The following is a 15,127-nucleotide window of genomic DNA, read 5'->3' as shown; positions in this document are numbered from 1 at the left end:
GACTAAGATAATTGTTATTTTTGTTCCTTTTCTCCACATTAAAAAACGACCCTGGTGTCTAACGCTGTCCCGTGGGGAGACATTGTAAATAGGAACAATTGATTTTGTTCTTATTGTCACGTGCTAACCGCAACAATTAATCGAATTAAAACTTATTTAAAAAAAAATGTGATCCTATTTTGGTATCAAATTTCTGCGACTTAGATTTTGTTAGTTATATATTATAAATTTTGTCTGTGTTCAAAGATCGACTAGGATACTCTAGTTGAAGAAAATTATTTGGTTTTTGGATTTTTTTTTTTTTTTTTACATCATATCAACTCATCTGAATTAATTATTTATTGCATAAAGTTGAAATAATTTATTGTACACGAATACGTGAATAAAAGCTTAAGCCCTTGTTGCACCGGTGTAGTGTTGCACCGGTGTAGTGTTGCATCGGTGTAGTGTTGCACCGGTGTAGTGTTGCATCCCGGTTTTACAAGTATTACCACGGAATTAAAAAAAAAGACTACACGAGTAAAGTGTTGATCTAAATAAAAAAAAAATAGCCGGTGTTCCATTTGTTATTAGAGCAACATTACAAAATCGAAATACTCAATTTCAAATAAAGCTAATGGTATATACTTAATTGCCATGCCACAGTAACGAACATATCCAAAAATTACAAAAGTCGATCAGGTAGAAAAATAATTACTAATGAAAATAGTTTTCGAAGAGTGCGAAAGCTGAGCTTTGCTTAAACAGAGAAACTGAAGAGTTCGAATCGTAATAAGGGAGGTAATTTTTTGCTTCAAAACTTTGAAAATCTTGGGTCAATTTTCGCGAATAGTCTTTGAAAGCTGTTTTCATTAATTTGGTAATTAATCGTTTTTCGTAATATTTTGATATGTTCATTTCTGCGACATGACATTTAAGTAGATGCGATTGGTTTCACTTTAAATTCAATATGCTGATTTTCGAATTTGGATCTAATAACAAAAAAGGCGCCAAAAAATTCTCATACACGAGATAAGTTTTACTTCAGAAAATCAAATCAAATAATATTTTCTCTCTTTCTTTCTCTCTCTCTCTCTCCCTCTCTTCCTCTCTCCTAACCCTGTAAATAAAGCATCTGTGTGTCCGTAGATTAATTCGTATTTTAGTCATAAATATATTAAGAACAGGGATTTTTTTGTCTATTAAAAATGAAAAAAAAATCTTACCTTTATTTAAGTCTTCTCTTCTTTGAGCATAAAATTAAAATTTTATAAAAAGTAAATTCGCATACGTGATTATTCCAGAAAACCGACACACGTCCGTTTATTTTTTTGTATATAGATCCTTTTAAAAACGTTTTATTTAAAAAGTGTTTTTTAATCATGCCATGTATCAACATAACAAAATTTTAAAACAATTATTTTCGGTTCAAAATGTTATGGCTTGGGTTTGTGCATTTTTCTATATATATATATATATATATATATATATATATATATATATATATATATATATATATATATATATATTACCACGACAAATTGGTAGGCTTACATGTTCTTCCACCGAAAACGATATTTTCTTTCCGGATGAAAACATAAATAATTTGAATTTTTCAGGTTTATGTGTTCATCGTTATTGTTATTCAAACGACGGTTTGAGCAATGTAAACTCTGACCTTCTTCGGGTGTATCATGCCGAACTCGGAAATTCTTTTGTCGAACTCAAGAATCTGCACGGAATTTCGAACGGAACACTTTTATTTAATTCACGGCGAGATGGATAGGTAGAATACTCTCATTCCGCCAGCCAGGACCGTGTAGAAGTCGTAAGTATTCACAATTATATTCTGAGTCTTGCCAGCACTAAAGATTGAACCTTCAACCTCAATAATGATATCATTTACAACTGCATTTTAATCCGTTACCTCCCTTAATATTACTACCCGGTAATGGCCGAAGGAACGAGAACATGCTACCACTATGGATTAAATAAATGTGTTCTACTATTAAAAATTTCGTGCATATTCCCGAATTCGACAGGAAGATTCCCGAGTTCAACATGATACATCTCAAGAAGGTCGAAGATTGCGTCGGCCTAAACGTCGTAATAATAACACTCAAGATTAGAACAGTAGTCCGAATGATACAGATTATCAATACTCATCTAAAAAAAACAGAAACATAATAAAAAAAACGGCATCTTCAATTGGAGAACGAACTCTTAATTTATTCTTTCGGGTTTCTTGTATGAAAAGAGAAATGTTGCTGACACTTACTAATAATCGAACTTTTGTTAGGAGTTTGGAGATATGGATTCGAGATATGTTTCTCGTTTATTTCACAGTCATACTTCAAACGATTCGTACTGAAGAAGGCTCAAAAGCTAAACAATCGAAGCTTTAAAGATTATAATGAATAATTCAACTTTCTCAAAACTTCTGTTCTGCTGCTATATTATTTTTATTTTTATTTATTTTATTTATTTATTTATTTATTTATTTGAGACCGGCAAGACAACACGGCATTGCCTGTAAGTTGAACGAGGAACCCTATATACGTGTCTTTCTAATCCATAAAACAATATTTAAACTCTGAAACTGAAACCGAATGGAGCAGTGATATTAATTGAAATAAATTTCGCTAAATGTAATCCTCCTTGGGGCAAACTCGGCTTTTCCTAGGAATCAATAATGGCTTCTGCTCCAAGCCCTGAACTATTCATTATCATTTATATTTTTCTTTATTTAATTTTTATATTTTTCGAATTGTAAATAAGTTTTGTAAAATGTATTTTTTTTGTGGATGAAAAGCGCGAACACAGACCCCACATTAATGTTTTATCTCCTTTGATCAAAATGAAATATACTAATCTAAGTACGCGGAACAAAGTACTTTCAAAATATGCATATGATTACCGAGGTTTATAACTAGAACCCTAGAAGGAATTCTTGATCAAATAAACAGATAGATATTATAACTATATAAAGAAAGTTTTACAAGTATAATTCTAGCCAGTATTCCCCGGTAAGCGTTTCGAAATAAATATATATAAAATACGAACACACATCAGTATGGTAGATGGATGATCGAATGCAAGCATATTTCGATTATAAATCTCATCGCACTGCCCGACCCACAAATTCTTATATTCGATCCGTAAAAGACAATTGAAGAAGGCCGGTGAGTACCGAGGTCAAAATGTTGTGAATATCACTAGAACAATGAGGATAACAGTCGGAAACATGTAAACAACAACAAAAATCATCGCGAAGAAGATCATTTAGCGCCAAGATTTTAAACGTTATGAATATGGCAATCGCAAAGACGATAAAACTCGAGAGAGTTTTAATATTGTAAAAAAAAACATCAAAAAGAAATCTGGAGAAAACCGGAGACTATGGCGACAAAAAAAGTTGTAAATATTTGAACTACAATAGGAATAACAACATAAAACATATACATGGACATGAAACAAGTAAATATATACGTCATAAAAATAATTAATACGTGTTTAAAGTATCTGTTTAATTCGGCGTCGATTAATACACGACGTTGTACAAAGCAATAGTATGATTTCAGTTGTTGATAGTTTTCCTACTTTACGTTTTGTGTGTTCAAGATATCAAGATATCATACACACATATATATATATATATATATATATATATATATATATTACCATTTAAGTATGCCACCGCTCAAAGATGTTTTAGATTAGTCTTATTACATACTGATAAAAATGTTGACATAATCAGAGAACAAATCGCCCAGAACCTCGGAATTTTACTTTCTCCAACTGAGAGATTTTCCCATTCATCAATGAGAGAAAATAAGCAATATTAAATTGCCTATTCTCATCAGGATCCTTTGACAACTATTTAATTCCTTCATGTACATACTGTAATTAACAACAAAAAATACGATTATTTCGTGATGTTTTCAGACATCGTCTCCATTTTCATTTTCTTTTTCTGAAAGGGGCATAACTCTGCATTTACTAAAATAAAATGATATTTAATTTGGCATTCGTCATTTTAAGGCATTTTTACTAATTGATGCTATTAGTTGACTAAAACTTGTTGGTCGTAAAAAGTATTTAATAAAAAAAGGACACTGAGTTTCAATTAAAACACATTTTGTTTAATTTTTTTCAGTGCAGCATCAGATTAAACGACTAGACGCACTTTTCTAGTTTAACATCAGTTATAAAAATTATATTTTTCAAAACACAATGTAAAAACATTCATTACTACTATCAGTAAAATATTTAGTTGCTGTATGCTTAAATCGTATATATTTCTGACTTTGGCTGTTTGTAGATCACGATGTTTGCATCTATGTCCAATATTTGCTCTTTTTTTCTTTTTTCTCTTGTTATCTTTTTTCTGGTTTCTTTCTTTCTTTCTTTCTTTTTATTTCTTTCGCTTTCTTCTTTTTTTTTTTTTTTTTTTTTTTTTTTTTGCTTTCGACTTTCGCTATGATTTAATTCCAATTGTTTTTCTTTTGAATATTTGTTTTTTCATTATCTGTCAGTTATGCCGTTTAAATTTTCCATAAAAAACTTTAACGGATTTAAATAATCTTTACTCATGGACTGCAAATGATTTTTTCTTGAAACATGGATTACAATTATTTAGATTATTAAAAATTCTTGAACTGTTACAATCTTTTTGGATTACTACGCACATTCTGGATTTTAATTTCATTCAACGTGTGAACAGCATTTCCGGATATTTCCTTAGGGGAAATTATCTCCTATCGTCTTTTCGTATTAACAATACTGGGTCTCTCGATATTTTATTTTTAATCCTTAACTTTTAATGTATCCTCTGATTTCTTACATTTTCCTCATTTGCACAAAAAAGATATTTTTCATTTATAACTACTTTCCATGTATTGCTGTTTAAAATAATGTGTGTATCAGCAAATTCGTAGCTTCGCTATAATATTAATTTACTAATATCTCTTCTATTATGAGAAGAACTCATTTCTTTTAAACTCCGCAGATTAAGGAAATTTTGATATATCTTATTTGAGTATCCTGCTGAACAATAAATATTTGTAAAATGTATTTTTACAGTCTTTAATTTTTTCTTATATATATATATATATATATATATATATATATATATATATATATATATATATATATGGCATCAATTGAAATGAATGGCTCTCGTCTTGGGGAGGCCCCATGTTTTGACAAGCTTCTGGGTTTGACCTTTACTCCTGATCTGAAATGGAACACGTACATCAAATCTGTTGCCAGGGACGCTGGGAAAATGGTGGGATCCGTCTACCGCTCCAGAAGATATCTCACTACTGATACAATTCTCTATCTATATAAAAGCCAAGTACGTCCAAGGATGGAGTACTGCTGCCACATCTGGGCAGGAGCTGCTAAAAACACCCTATCCTGCCTTGACAGAGTACAAAATAGACTCGTGGTTTAGTGAGGGATGCCCTTTTCTCTTCCCTGCAACGTCTCTCCCACAGGAGAGACGTTGCGAGCCTGTCTTTGTTTTATCGTTATTTCCATGGGAAGTGCTCGTCTGAGCTCCAATCCCTCGTCCACCCTCGCCAATCTTTCACGAGAAACACCCGTCTGGCTGAAACTACTATCAATAATTTTCTCCACTCTTTATCTGTGCCTAAATCAAAACGTAGATTCCATGAGCAGAGCTTCTTTCTTAGAACTGCACGCCAGTGGAACTCCCTGCCGCTTTCCTGTTTCCCACTTGACTACAACTTGGACGTCTTCAAGTCCAACATAAACAAACTCCTGAAAAACCGCCCCCTTAAGTAAGACACTCTATCAAAACCCCTAATACTAATGATTACTACAATATTATCTCATTGATTACTGTACACGCAATAACCCTTATCCCTGAGTGGCCTTCGGGCCTTGATAAGTTGTGACCCCCATGTAAAAAAAAAATGTATGTATGTATGCATGTATATACGAGCAGGAAGGGCGCACGGCTTCCGGTCGTAAAATATACTTAAATCATTCGTTGGCATCTATGCTGATGACACAACCATCTATGGCAACACATCAAGGGCCGTAAATGACAAAGTTCTCTCGGATTCTCTCTTCTCTTTATATTGAGCGCGTGGTACAGTGGGGGAGGAGGTGGCTGGTTACTTTTAATACATAACCCAAGCTCCTATCTTTACATCATCAACGCTCTGATCCCTATCTGGCATCAATTGAAATGGGTGGCTCTCGACTAGGGGAAGCTCCATGTTTTAATAAGCTTCTGGCCTTGACCTTTATTCCTGACCTGAAATGGAACACGTACATCAAGTCAGTTGCCAAGATCGCTGGAAAAATTGTAGGATCCTCCTACCGCTCCAGAAGATATCTCAACCCTGATGCAATTATGATCGGTTTTCGAACAGAAATTTGGCTGATAAGGGATCAAACTTCAACGATTTTACCTTTGAGAACTCTACTAAACTTCTCCGACAATAGTGAGTCTAAACACTTGAAATTTTAGATAAAGGTTCCTTGGACATGGATCTAACTAAATAACTCGATTTGAGCCCAAAACAATAAATTTTAAGGGAGCATAGTTAAAAAAAAATAACCTTCTTTTTTTTTTTTTTTTGCTCAGCATACACCTCCAAACACCCGAGCAACGCCGGGAACCCATGCTATATCTATATCTATAAAAGTAAAGTGTCTGTCTGTGTATCTGTGTGTCTGTGTGTGTACATTACCCGGCGCAATAACTCTGTCAATTTTCTGTATACAGACTCGACATTTGATATAAAGGGTACTGAGATTTTGGAAAATCGATGTGATCGGTTTTCGGCCAGAATTGGCGATTAAGGGGTCAAAGTTCAACGATTTTACCTTTGAGAACTCTACCAAACTCATCCGACAATTTTGGGTCTAAACACTTGAAATTTTAGATATAGGTTCCTTGGACATGGATCTAACTTAATAACTTAATTTTAGCCCTAAACAATAAATTTTAAGGGGTTATAATAGGGGTCAAAATTTCAATGACAACTTTTTTTTTTTTTTTTTGCTTAACATACATCTCCAAATACTTGGACAACGCCGGGCACCCATGCTAGTATATCTATAAAAGTGAAAGTGTCTGGCTGTGTGTGTCTGTGTGTGTACATTTTCCTACGCAATAACTCTGTCAATTTTAAGTCTACAGACTCGAAATTTGATAAACAGAGTACTGAGATTTGGGAAAATCCATGTGATCGGTTCTCGGACAGAAATTTGGCTGTTAAGGGGTCAAAGTTCAACGATTTGACCTTTGAGAACTCTACCAAACTCCTCCGATAATTTTGGGTCAAAACACTTGAAATTTTAGATATATGTTCCTTGGACATGGATCTAACTTAATAACTTTATTTGAGCCCAAAACAATAAATGTTAAGCGGTCATAAAAGGGATCAAAGTTTAAAAAAATTGACCTTTTTTGTTATTTTTTTGTTTTGTTTTTTTGCTTAGCATACACCTCCAAACACCCGGGTAACGCCGGGATGAAATGCTAGACTATATATCTATAAAAGTGAACGTGTCTGTGGTCTGTCTGTGTGTGTACATTTTCATACGCAATAACTCTGTCAATTTTAAGTCTACAGACTCGAAATTTGATATACAGCGTACTGAGATTTCGAAAAATTTACGTGATCGGTTTTCGGACAGAAATTTGGCTGTTAACGGGTCAAAGTTCAACGATTTGACTTTTGAGAACTCTAACAAAATCCTCCGATAATTTTGGGTCTAAACACTTGAAATTTTAGATATATGTTCCTTGGACATGGATCTAACATAATAACTTGATTTGACCCCAAAACAACAAATGTTAAGGGATCATAATAGGGGTCAAAGTTTAAAAATTGACCTTTTTTGTTGTTTTTCTTTTTTTTTTTGCTCAACATAAACCTCCAAACACCCGGGCAACGCTGGGCTGAAATTTTAGTCTATATATCTATAAAAGTGAAAGTGTCTGTCTGTCTCTGTCTGTGTGCGTACATTTCCATACGCAATAACTCTGTCAATTTTCTGTATACAGACTCGACATTTGATATACAGGGTACTGAGATTTAGGAAAATCTATGTGATCGGTTTTCGGCCAGAAACTATTCGATTATGGGGTCAAAGTTCAATGATTTGACCTTTGCGAACTCTACGAAACTCCTCCGTCAATTTTGGGTCTGAATAATTGAGAATTTAGATATAAGTTCCTTGGAAATGGGTTTAACAAAATAACGTCTTTTGAGCTCAAAACAATAAATATTAAGAGGTCATAATAGGGGTCAAAGTTAAAAAAAATTGCCAGCTTTTTTTTTTTTTTTTTTTTTGCTCAACATGCACCTCCAAACACCCAGGCAACGCTGGACTGAAATGCTAGTGTATATATATATATATATATATATATATATATATATATATATATATATATAGATTCAGGTCAGATGTTATAATCATAAGATCACTGTAGCTGTGCATAACATTTACACTTTATATTAATGTTAATTTAAACTATGTTTCTCGAGGTTAACGTTGGCCCAGCGGTGTTTTTCCTGGCTATTGAAGTCAGAGATGAATTCGTGACCGGGTAATCGTAGCTCCCTGCACTGATGATTCCCGAAAGAATGAAACACTTGTGTCTATAGGTATTTAAATAATTAGATGTGTGTGTGTGTGTGTGTGTGTGTGTGTGTGTGTGTGTGTGTGTGTGTGTGTGTGTGTGTGTGTGTGTGTGTGTGTGTGTGTGTGTGTGTGTGTGTGTGTGTGTGTGTGTGTGTGTGTGTGTGTGTGTGTGTGTGTGTGTGTGTGTGTGTGTGTGTGTGTGTGTGTGTGTGTGTGTGTGTGTGTGTGTGTGTGTGTGTGTGTGTGTGTGTGTGTGTGTGTGTGTGTGTGTGTGTGTGTGTGTGTGTGTGTGTGTGTGTGTGTGTGTGTGTGTGTGTGTGTGTGTGTGTGTGTGTGTGTGTGTGTGTGTGTGTGTGTGTGTGTGTGTGTGTGTGTGTGTGTGTGTGTGTGTGTGTGTGTGTGTGTGTGTGTGTGTGTGTGTGTGTGTGTGTGTGTGTGTGTGTGTGTGTGTGTGTGTGTGTGTGTGTGTGTGTGTGTGTGTGTGTGTGTGTGTGTGTGTGTGTGTGTGTGTGTGTGTGTGTGTGTGTGTGTGTGTGTGTGTGTGTGTGTGTGTGTGTGTGTGTGTGTGTGTGTGTGTGTGTGTGTGTGTGTGTGTGTGTGTGTGTGTGTGTGTGTGTGTGTGTGTGTGTGTGTGTGTGTGTGTGTGTGTGTGTGTGTGTGTGTGTGTGTGTGTGTGTGTGTGTGTGTGTGTGTGTGTGTGTGTGTGTGTGTGTGTGTGTGTGTGTGTGTGTGTGTGTGTGTGTGTGTGTGTGTGTGTGTGTGTGTGTGTGTGTGTTAGCAAAAGTACCCGTCGTTTACTGGGTTAAAAAACAGCCTACAGAAAATGGACTCTGATCTATGAAAGTATGATAGGTTATGAAAAGGAACGGTTGTAAAGAGATAGCTTCGAATTTGGGGCTATCAAAACCAAAGCAAAATATGATGAAAGTAAAAATAAAATAGATAATCCTCATAATTTATTATACCATACCTGTTCACACTGAAATACTTATTACAATATTCTGTGGATCTATATTAAAAAACCTTGTTAAACTTTGTGACATTTCCATTCTATGGAGGTCAGGTGCGAACGAACACCCCATAATTTTATTATACCATATTTCTTCAAACAGAAACATAATTATCAAAGTATACTTACGCAGATAGATATGAAAAGTCTTTATTAAAGTTTGTGCCTATTTTCAGCCCACAATTTTATTATACCATCCCTATTTAAGTTAAAACATACTTATCAAAGCATTCTTATGTACATCTATATCAAAAACACTTGTAAACGTTTTTTTTTAATTTTTAAATTTTTTATTTCCATACTTTGTGGACCAGGCGCGAACGCCGACCCCACGATTTTAATGAACCACTGTTCTGCCAGATCAAACAAACCCATTCCTGTGTCTCGATACATCTTCTATCATTATATATAATCAGTTTTTTAAAATAGTCAACCATATAGGAGCCTATTCGTGATCACACACACACACACACACACACACACATTCAGCTTTATATATATATATATATATATATATATATATATATATATATATATATATATATAGTTACTACTAATGAATCGATCTGAAAATGTCAGCGCACTGTTGATACTTACAAATGACATATTTATCTAATCCTCAGTTAATGCTCAGCGTGTATCAGTAGACTATCCTCCCAGGCATTATCTCCTTTGTTCGAATGAGTTTATTGTTCACCGTTTGTGGCCTGGCACTAAGGATGAAGCTCCAATGGCACTGTAGACGTATTTTTGTTTCCATAAATAGCGCACTTTTATTAGAAGCTTGATTTTCGCCGTGATTGTGTCAAACTTTTCCCTCGTGGGGAGACGAGTAAGCGACGCTTGCAATGCTTCCTTTTCAGACGTTGAACTGTTGGATGACTCGTGAATCGATGCATCTCGCCCAGTTCACCGCGACAAAACCATGGGCGGCGGCGACGACGGTAGCAGCGACTCAGACTGCTGTAGTCGCAGGTGGAGTCAAAGCGACCCAGCCGTTGAGTCAAGCTTTTTATACACGGAAATCAGAGTTACGTGTCATGACCAATCCTTATATATTTTTCATTTTCATTCTTTCTTTTGCGCTAATGTTTGTAATTGTGTATTATTTCAAATGTTTTAGTGATATCATGTTTTCCTGTTAATAATAGAATATGTTACCTTTTTGAAATAACTATTAACGGTAACTGATTAAGTAAACCAATACACACACATATGTGTATACCTATTTGCACACACACAAACAGAGAGAGAGAGAGAGAGAGAGAGAGAGAGAGAGAGAACTTGAATTCCTACTAGACATCGTCCTCGAGTGTCTAAGGTCTATCTGTAAAGGGGTTTGTCAGAACAACCTGGCATGAGGATACTTTTTCCATAAAAGTAAACCTTGACCAAATATTCAAAATCACATAGTATTCGCTGCCCAAATAAGATCTCCTCACTATGGCTAACCCACATTAGCTTTTACGAGGAATGGGGCACCTTCTCCAAGTGATGTTACCTCAAGTAATAGCACGAAGCTGGATACTCCACAAGACTAGATAAATTCTTGTCCTGGAATCCAGTAAGACCAAGTCACCAAAACAAAACATATACTACAACATATGAAAATGGTCAATTGGGGAGAGGAAAATTATGTTCTCAATTTCTTTACTAACTCAGTGCTTGAGAGATAAAGAACTGAAATGGAACATTCGAATATCTATGTATCTCATGTAGAGTTCAAGTGTTAGCCCTAGGCTGTGGGCTCCTTCTTCGACTGAAGTAAAATAAAACAAAAAGGGAAATATATATATATTATTTATTTTTGTATGTTCGTTGCACTTATCTCTGTTTCTGACGGACATCCATAAGAGGGGTTGCAACAAAGAAATTAAACTTTCAGCTGAAGAATACATAAATTCAGTCTGGTGTATATATATACTAGCAAAAGTACCCTTGTTAAATGGGTTCAAAAACAGCCTACAGAAAATGGACTCTGATTTATGAAAGTATGATAGGTTATGAAAAGAAGGGTTATAAAGAGATAACTTCGAATTTGGGGGGTGTTAAAACCAAAGCAAAATATGATGAAAGTAAAAATAAAATAGAAAAACCTCATAATTTATTATACATTACCTGTTTACACTGAAACACTTATCACAATATTCTGTGGATCTATATTAAAAAAAACTTGTTAAACTTTGTGACATATTTCCATTCTATGGAGGTCAGGTGCGAACGAACACACCATAATTTTATTATACCATATTTCTTCAAACTGAAACATAATTATCAGAAGTATACTTACGCAGATAGATATGAAAAGTCTTTATTAAAGTTTGTGCCTATTTTCATTCTATGGAGGGCAGGCGTGAACGCAGAGCCCACAATTTTATTATACCATCCCTATTTACGTTAAAACATACTTATCAAAGTATTCTTATGTACATCTATATCAAAAACACTTGTAAACGTTTTGTTTTGTTTTGTTTTTTTTCATTTTTTATTTCCATACTTTGTGGGCCAGGCGCGAACGCAGACCCCACAATTTTAATGAACCACTGTTCTGCCAGATCAAACATACCCATTCCTGTCTCTCGATACATCTTCTAACATTATAGTTAATCAGATTTTTAAAATAATCAACCATATAGGAACCTATTCGTGACCAGACACAGTCACACACACACACACAGACATTCAGCTTTATATTATATATATATGGGGGTGCGCGCGCGTTCGCGTGTGTGTGTGCTAACAAAATAGATAAAATTAACTTATGAAAATGAAAAGTTTCGCACCAGTTTTTTATTTAGCTTACAAAGATCAAAATCAAGACATAATGTTACTAAACTTTGTGTTCAGAATCCTTATTCTAATTTTGATCCAAATCCATTAAATGATTTTCAAGGAGTCTTAAGAAGAAACTGTAATTCAGGCAATCTTGCTTAATCGGTGCTTTTGTATTTTCAAATGGGATGTCATACCGATATTATTTTCCCTAAAAATCGTTTTTAAAAACTCCAATGACTGAAATTGTAAATATATTTATTAATTTGTGTCTAATATATATCGTTAAAATTTCATAAAACCAAAAGTATTGGAACTTAACGAAAGGCTTCGACTTCTCCTTGCTCCTTATGTATAAAAGGAAATTAAACTATATATTTTTCACATTACAACCTTTTACACCTATCAAGTTTGTTCCAAAATTCATAATTAGTTTAAAAGTAAATGTTCAACGACGTTATTTTGAAAGCATGAGTGGCAAGATGTTGTTGTTGTTGTTGTGGTGGTGGTTCTTGCTGTTGTTGTTTGTTGTTATTGTTGTTGTTCCTGTTGCTAATGTTGGTTGTTGTTGTTGTTGTTGTTTTTGTTGTTGTTATTGTTGTTGTTTTGTTGTTATTGTTTTTGTTATTGTTACTGTTGTTATTGTTAGTGGTGGTGGATTTGTGTTGTTGTTGTTTCGGTTTGTTATATATGTGTGTTTGTGTGTGCGTGCGTGTGGCAAATATATAGATCACTTGCCATAAGTATATGTTCTCTACTACGATTAAGTTCTATTCGCGTATTGAGCACCACCGGTGAAATAAGTACTGAGAAAATACATAATATACTTTTCATAATATTCACTGCTGGGTGTGCCAAGTTCGAGTTCAGCTGGTTTCACAGAAGCACTTTCGGTAAAACCCACAGTTGACTTTGTTTATAACTTCCTTAAGAGGAAATAAATAAAATAATATTAAATGTATTTACATGAAACAATAATAAATTTAGTGCATTCGTGTGTGTGTGTGTGTGTGTGTGTGTGTGTGTGTGTGTGTGTGTGTGTGTGTGTGTGTGTGTGTGTGTGTGTGTGTGTGTGTGTGTGTGTGCGTGCGTGTGTGCACGTATGGAGTGAGAGAGGTGAAGAGATAAAACCGAATAAGAAACGTTGAAGGGGAGATAATAAAAAAAAACATGGCGGCTATTATTAAAGGATAGATGATTCATATTCGTGTGACTAATACTGACCAAAACCATTTAATACTTAATGGACGAATACTTAACATAATTAAATTTTTCTTAAATAAGAGAAGACGCTAAGTTGTCCTCGATGGTCGTACGTCAAAACAATATTATATAAATGCGAGTATGCATCACAGTTACACTGTGTCTGGTTTAGGGTAAAAATGCGTTCTTATCAAAATGAAGTTATAATGTTACATGATTTTCCTTCTTTGTCAGAAACATCGCTTATGGAATATGAGGACAAAAGGAGAGAATAATAGAAGCGAGAGTTATATGTGCTGCCGAAAATAAACACAAGATCCACTTTCTACTTATTTTATTTTATTTTATTTTTTTTCAAAATCGTACATTTTCACTTATGACTATACTTAAATGACCTATAATCTTGAATGTTTTTTTTTCTCCAACTTTCGTCAATATTAGTCAAGTCTAATAATAGAAAACTAATAGCAGCAATGGCTTATACGTTTTCTCTTAACTTCTCTTTCTAATATTTCTAACTTGCTCTTTTTCGGACTTTTTTCCCCCTTTCTTCTTCTGTTAGTTTATTTTGCTACAAAAATCATAACACCTGAAGATGTTAAATCACCTGTCAAATGTTTTTTTTGGGGGGGGTTTCAACGTTAATAAAATAGGTAAGCGTGAGTAGCAAATTGAGCGTTGAGTATGGATCGAATGTTGATCACATTAGTCGGATCACACACCGAGAAAACCCGTTGTTCAGGCCTGAAACTTCCAGCGACATGAGAGTACTAGCATTGACAGCATTCTCACATGCGGTAATAATACGTGTAATTCAACGGTATTTATGAAAAAATTTTGAACTTCTAAAAATTTCTCTTCCGATATCGATTTCTCTTTCTTTTCTCTCTCTTTCTCTCTCTCTCTCTCTCTCTCTCTCTCTCTCTCTCTCTTTATCTATCTATCTATCTTTTATTCTCTCTTCCATCCTCTCTTATAAAACCTTTTTCTTTATTTAGATTTAGTATAATTATATTTCCAACGTGTGTCATACCATATGTATTAACTAACGTTGTCAACCCTTATTAGATTTGTTATGTCAAAATCGCACGTATGATTTTATACAAATGCTTTTGTAAACGTACATTTTTAGTGTCTGTTCAATATATTTCAATAATATTCAATATATATGTCATTATAGCAGATGTACCCGTCGTGGCCTGGTATTAAATGTAACGGAAAATTCCTTTTAAAAAAATGAAGTAAATAACGGAAACAAACGAGTAGTATGTGTTTTTCTAAACAGTTCACTTCTTGTAAGTAAAATAAACAACTCGAGCTGAGATCGAAACCAAAACCTAAAAACAGGGATTCAAGTACGATAACCATAAGACCAGCTTGATATTATCTTTAAAAATTGTTTTCAAACGTACTTATTCTTACATAAAGAAGGTGTCATGTGAACAATTCACGCATGTGTAGTTGTAAAACAGTTGATAAACAGATAAAAATGAGAATATCCTCCCAGGTTTCAAATTTTCAATTTTTACCTATTAG

General features: G+C 34.3%; 2 protein-coding genes across 4 annotated transcripts in view; one reads left to right on the top strand and one right to left on the bottom strand.

Annotated features, from left to right (window-relative positions):
- Positions 1–15,127, top strand: part of LOC145277595 (uncharacterized) — a 117,922-nt gene that overhangs the window by 4,770 nt on the left and 98,025 nt on the right. The window lies entirely within an intron of this gene.
- Positions 1–15,127, bottom strand: part of LOC145277596 (uncharacterized) — a 137,417-nt gene that overhangs the window by 26,305 nt on the left and 95,985 nt on the right. The window contains exon 1 of one of the 3 annotated variants that reach the window (XM_080129112.1): positions 10,214–10,825. The exons of the other annotated variants lie outside the window; for them this stretch is intronic. The gene's annotated coding sequence lies outside the window, so the exon portion shown is untranslated. Of the gene's footprint in view, positions 1–10,213; positions 10,826–15,127 lie in introns of those variants that run through there. 3 annotated transcript variants of the gene reach the window in all.

Source organism: Euprymna scolopes, chromosome 6 (genome assembly GCF_053919585.1).
Source record: "Euprymna scolopes isolate OS-2025 chromosome 6, ASM5391958v1, whole genome shotgun sequence".
Taxonomy (NCBI): Eukaryota; Metazoa; Mollusca; class Cephalopoda; order Sepiida; family Sepiolidae; genus Euprymna; species Euprymna scolopes.
The sequence above is the reverse complement of the archived record's forward strand: the minus strand, read 5'-3'. Positions and strand labels throughout refer to the sequence as shown.